Source organism: Pollicipes pollicipes, unplaced genomic scaffold (genome assembly GCF_011947565.3).
Source record: "Pollicipes pollicipes isolate AB1234 unplaced genomic scaffold, Ppol_2.1 Scaffold_6686;HRSCAF=7923_pilon_pilon_pilon, whole genome shotgun sequence".
In the NCBI taxonomy this organism is placed as follows: domain Eukaryota; kingdom Metazoa; phylum Arthropoda; class Thecostraca; order Pollicipedomorpha; family Pollicipedidae; genus Pollicipes; species Pollicipes pollicipes.
The window spans coordinates 12,532,538-12,538,537 of NW_023596921.1; the positions used below are offsets into that span (position 1 = coordinate 12,532,538).

At 46.3% G+C, this 6,000-nt stretch overlaps 1 long non-coding RNA gene across 2 annotated transcripts; it reads left to right on the forward strand.

The window, feature by feature from the left end:
- The first annotated feature begins 2,787 nt into the window (after positions 1-2,787).
- On the forward strand, positions 2,788-5,665 carry LOC119107208 (uncharacterized). Of its 2 annotated transcripts, none has more exons than XR_005095222.1 (4): positions 2,788-2,858; positions 3,056-3,137; positions 4,773-4,926; positions 5,650-5,665. It is a non-coding gene; the product is annotated as an uncharacterized LOC119107208 (long non-coding RNA). The 2 variants fall into 2 exon arrangements; XR_005095223.1 differs by having other exon boundaries at positions 2,793-2,818.
- Positions 5,666-6,000: the final 335 nt, after the last annotated feature.

Consider the following 6,000-nt stretch of genomic DNA (forward strand, 5'->3'; position numbering starts at 1 on the left):
CCTGCCCATGTGAATCCCACCTTATGAATTGAATCACCTTTATTCCAGGCGGACTGTACTGCATCATCAGTGACAAACCCCGTCATTTCATTGGTATTTATGTATGTATTTGTACAAAACTGCTTTGGCATCGACACCGTAATTCACAAAGTGCAGTTATAACTTTACCCACTCCCCGGCGTCATTACTACTAAATGTTTAAACAATGTCATCTGCGCTGCTGGTGTTGTCCTTGCTGGCGCGACGTTGTCTGCGCCGTCTCGGTCCCTTCCGTCGGTAAACCATTTTCCTAGTGCCCTCTCCGCTTCTTTCGGGAGGCATAATGGCAGGCTGTATTTCGCTTGATGGCCGCTGAAAAGGGATTTCTATTATCTTGTATCAAAAGTCGTCGTACTGAGTCACATGCACTGCCTTGAACAAAAGCGGAATAGGTAAAATTTATACATGGTTTGGTACGGTGAAAGCTGACTAACGTTCAGTCGTGTTAGAAATAGACTGGCACCTGCCACAGACGACCTCTGCGACGTTTATCGTCGAAAGTCGATATCACAAGCGCAAAATAGCCCATGGAACTTACTTGGCTTTGTGGCGGTTTCGGTAAATTCTTCGGGTTCGTGGTTGAGGAACAGGTAGGCCGAGGAGGGGACGCGCTCGGTATGCACGCCGCCAGCAAACAACACGGAACGTCACATCCATAAGATACGCTCACATCCTCCCGGGTTGTCCCATGGTAGTCACTGACATTGGTTCGGTTTAAATCAGCGACCCACCAATGAGAGCTCGGGTCACAGCCACAATCGCCGTCATTGGTTTTCGTACTATTGTGGACGTGGAATGATGAAAACGGATTGGTTCCCAAAGCACCGTGAAGCGGCGCTGGAACCTGAGAGGTCACTGGAAGAGTAAAGGAAGAACCTCTAATTTTCATATTCCTGTACTAGTAATCTGTCCAAAAGACAAATAAACACGACGCCCGCCATGTGGTGGCACTAGTGGCCGACGCCGTTCGGTTTTACGGAAACTGCAGCCCAGACCATCGCTGTCCTTGCTCCCGAAGCTGCGGGCGGGCATGTTCAAACTTTTAATGTTATTTGTGTCGCTAATCCACTCTGAACAAATAAGCTTCAGTCATTCGTTTCAACCCTCTCTATTCAACAATAACGAGATCCCCAGTTTATTCAACAATGTTGAGACCCCTTATTTCGTTCCACGCAAAAGGGTCCCCTGAGCAGAACACTAGGAGCCACGTTACCGTTTCCGGTCAGGGCTGAAGGGCCATTCCGTCCCATCGCGAAGTGTCTTATGGCTATCATTTTGACAGCACGAGGTGGGATCTCCTGGTCGATCCGGGAAGCTTAGAAGGATACGTCATATCACATTGCTCCCCTCCCTGACCCGGGAGGCCTTCTGACCCGCATAATTTCCCCGGATCAGCCCAAGAACCCTCACTGACGCAATATTCCTGATCGCTGCAGGTGGTCTGATAATTGTTACATTGACTCCAGTTCCATATTGTTCTGCGTTTTTTCAGGGATATTGAGAACTCCCTCGACGTAGATTGTGCATGAAATGGGGTCCCAAACTTGCTTTACATGGCTGCCGTGCTGCCCATGTTCGTCTTAAAATTTTCAAGATGGTCAATGAGCAAACGAAAAAATGGCGCATCTTGAGGAAGATGGCTGGTGAACTAGATAAATCGGTATGTATAAAATGCAGCGCAAAAGAAAGGTGACACAACCTTAATTCGGGAAGTCGAGGAGGGGAGAGCAGTTAACACTGCTGGCCCTCACCTTGAAAAGTGGGATGCATGGGCCCCCCCGCCCCCGTTCCTACACCCATGAACCATGTAGATCCCAGCTGAACATGCCCGCTTGAGTACAACTGGGCAGTCTAGGTGGGCGCCACGTGGGTTCCAGTTTTGGTCCCATATGGGCTCAGGTGGCCTGCCCATGTGGGGCGCAGTTGGAGATGCCCATGTGGGTCCCAACTGGGCACCCAGGTGGGCACCATGTGGATTCCAGCTTGGCTCCATATGGGCCCAAGGAGGATTCCCATGGGGGACCCAAGCGGTTGCCCATGGCATGCCCACATAGGATCGAAGTGGGTAGCCAGATGGCCCTATGCGGCTGTCCATCTCGGATCCACATGGGTCGCAGTTGGACATGCTGAGTGGGTAACGACGTTCCGTTCAGTCAACACCACCAAAGCCACCTCGACCTCCTTTCCGGAGATTGAAGCACTTCTAGTGAGTCAGCCCGTCCGTAATAATTGGCCGTGAAAATTCTGTCACGGTCAATCTCGCAGTGACCCAACGTCATAAACATTCTTCATAACACGGTTAAACGATGACGTATTGAGTGACATAATCGCTAAATAGTTAAAGCTCGCTGTCTAGGGAAGTCATATTCGGATAAAAGCGCGCCAATGGTTACGGTAAGCTCATTTCATGATATCTGGTGCTTGCGTCGACATCTTCAAATGTGTAACCATGGAAGACTAAGAGTCATCCTTAGTCATTCATGATGCAACATTTCCTTTAAGTTCTTGCTATAATTCAACTTAGAAAACGCATTATTTTCATCCAGACTTTACCCTAACCTTACCCTTTCTCCCTTCGCCCCTTCCACTTATTACGTTTCGACTTCGCTTTTTGAAAACCTTGAGCACACCGGCCGGTGAATACAATGACGTAGAAGCAACACAAAGAAGTTGTCGAATGGCAGGTTGTGTTTGTGGTATCCTTGCTCTTTGGGGACTACCGGCAAATACGGAGCGCCATTTTGGATGCCTTTGTGGAGCATCTGGCCCTAACTCGATCGTATTGATTTGTTGGACTGGCGAAGTGTGCGCGATGTTAGGTGTGTGGAGGAAACAACGTGCTTGGAAGCCTCGTGTGATGTGTTTCCAATTTGCATGGGTGTTTGCCTGAGCGGGTCATGCATAGGTTCGATGGTGAAAGGAAGGAGGGCATGTCAGTCATTTAGCCAATAGCCAACTTCTGTTCAACGCCAGCAGTGTTCGTCATCCAAAGCGGCTGATGCAATGTTCTTTTCAGGCGCATTTCGGCAAGTCACTTGGTGTGCAGGGTTTTAAGCTTTTGTGTTGGGATATTTGTCATCCAACACCAAATGAAACAGGTATGTGTGGTATGCAGGTATGTATGACATGAATCACATCACTCGAATTTGGGTAATGATTGATAGAATGTTTTCTCCACTGGCCTCCCAGGATCTCAAATGCCTCTGATACTGAATCAAAATAAATGTCATGCAGCAATCTGATTATAAGGCATTGACATGCATGTCATGCTTTATCAGAAATCTGGTTTTGGCTCATGGAGAGAACAAAAATATTAGAATCACAGCTAGTAGCGAGAACAAATTAACCCAAGTGAATCTGCACTGCATTCACAGCTGGTACTAAAGGACATTCTTTGGCAGCAGATGATAGTGAACACCATGCCCTAGTTGGTCTCATTGATTGCCAAAGACCATTAGGAATTGGCTGCTTGCAATTCTTAAATTTTCTGGCTCCCTAAGTAGGTCTGATAGAAAGTTGTTGATATCAATAATATATTGTAAAGGTGTCTGTCCCAATACAGGCTGATAGAAGCAGGTGCTTAAAATGCTGTGCACCTGTTGCATCATTCCACTGAGCACATAATGTTTGCAATGTCATGCAAGCCACAATAAATGAAAGCATCAGGGGCATGGTAGTTGGTGCAGCTACATTTTAGCCAAGGTACAGTCTTTTAAATTGTATTCTACCTATTCATGGCACTGAATAGTAATCACAAAAGGAGAATCAAGGCAACATCAGTGGGTTTTCTTTACCTTTGGTATATGCCTCACCAATGGGTCACAGCCTCACATAGTTTGAAGTGTATGTTGTAATAATGACTGAAGTCTGTGAAGTTTCAGCTACCTATATGTCACTGGTCATGGTTACATTTACCTCACATCCAGCCAAATATGCTTTTAGGTGCTGGAGGCAAGGGTATGCAAACATAGCTGTCATGGGTAAAACAGTTTAGACTATCTTATCTCAATCCATCTGTAAAGCTAACTTGTTCACCTATTGGCTATCCACCTTTCACATCTAATTTCAGGATACTGTCTGTCTGACATAAGTTAAAGGCTAAAGGCTTAAGAAGGGAATGCAATTCAGTAGGAAAATTTTAGGTGAGGCTTGGTATAAGAAGCTCCTGATCTGCTTGGGAAGCCCTTAAATGTTTCCTTGGAAAAGTTGGTTGCACTGGCCTTGCAAGAGATCATTTTCTGTACAATTCTTACAAAGACATTGGGGTTCATGTAATGTATACATGTATGTGTTATGCTATATATATAATATATTTATATATATATATATATATATATCCACATGTGTGCAAGAGAAAGATAAGTAATGTGTGATTTCATAGTTTTATCATTTGTTGTCTGTTTTATCATTCTATCTATCCTCCATGTCAGTTTGCTCCACATCCTGCAGGCACTCACATGTTGGTTTTATGCTCAGGAGGCTCACTGCCTAGGGTGTTCAAGCTTCAGTTCAGTATCTGCCCTGCATTGCTAGATGGGCTGGGTCATCCAAGAGCAGATATGTCATTCACTTGTCTTTGACCTTACTCAGTTATTAAAGGTGTTCCTGTTGATGTGTTTGCCTCCTTCAACTGGGCACACTTGTTGGGGGGATGGCAGCAATGTCAGAATTTGCTTTTGTGTCCCAGCCTGATATCAGCAGTGTCAGCATGCCTAAGTGTGTTTGTGCTCCAGGCAGGTGATGGCGGCAGAGTTTGAGTTTGTGCCGCCACCGGAGGCCCCGGTGTTCCGGCCCACTGAGGAGGAGTTTGCTGACCCCCTGGCCTACATCAACAAGATCCGGCCGATAGCTGAGCAGACAGGGATCGCTCGCATCATCCCTCCACCGGTGAGAGGCGCGGCCCCCGTCCAATGTCACGAGCCACCGGACTGGACGCCGACGTCACGGCCACCACCGTCACCCTCCGGCCGTCGGCCCTACGACTGAACATAATAGGCTTCTATGTGTTTGTGTTCAAGGGAGTGTTTACATTTGGAGATATTGAAGCAAGCATCAGAAATAATGGAATAAGTTCACTTATATCTATTGGTATACTTTTAAGTGAAAAAGACCACTATGCAACACAATTTCTCTGTTTAGTAAGTGCTCCACAATATGTCATTGTTTGATTTGGTCATCATACCTTACATGTTATTGATTGGGGGCAATTTATGGCCATTGCAGCTGAAAATCATGCTCAAATGCCAAATGTGGACACCTCACAGTTATGTTTTTCTTGGCCTTGATCACTGCATTGGTGGAATGGTAGGATTAGAATGATGCCATGGCTTCATGGATGCCTGTGTGACCCTCAGGTAGCCTCCCCAAAACAGCCTGTATCTCTTCATGAGAAACTACAATAGTTTAGGTGTTGAGATGGGCAGGGCTGTGAACTGCTTAGAATGATCTTCAACAAGAGGGCTTTTCAGTTCAAAGCACCATGCAAACATGGAACACTCCCTTTAAGATGTGAGGGCACTGTAGTGATTAAAGCATACTTATCCCAGGAAAAGTATTAAAACATTGCATTCATGAGGGCTGAAGAAGTATGCATATGTGTTATATTCACAGGATTGGCAGCCCCATTCGCTGTGGATGTCGACAATCTGAAGTTCACGCCGCGAATACAGCGGTTGAATGAGCTTGAGGTACGTTTGATATGAGAATGTTTCACCTGTTGGAAGTCAGAGGGTGTCGTGTGTTTTGGGAGAGTGCACCAGTATGTTTCTAATGCGTGATAGTTTTCCTGTTTCACCTCGGGCTTAGCGTGATGTTTTCCTGTTTCACCCTCGGGCTTGGCGTGATAGTTTTCCTGTTTCACCCTCGGGCTGGGTGGGTTTTTGCCAGGCGCATGGCGCAAATTGGTTTCAGTGGCATTGGATGAAAGAAGTTAGACTTGTCGAATTTCAGGTGAGCTTGGAC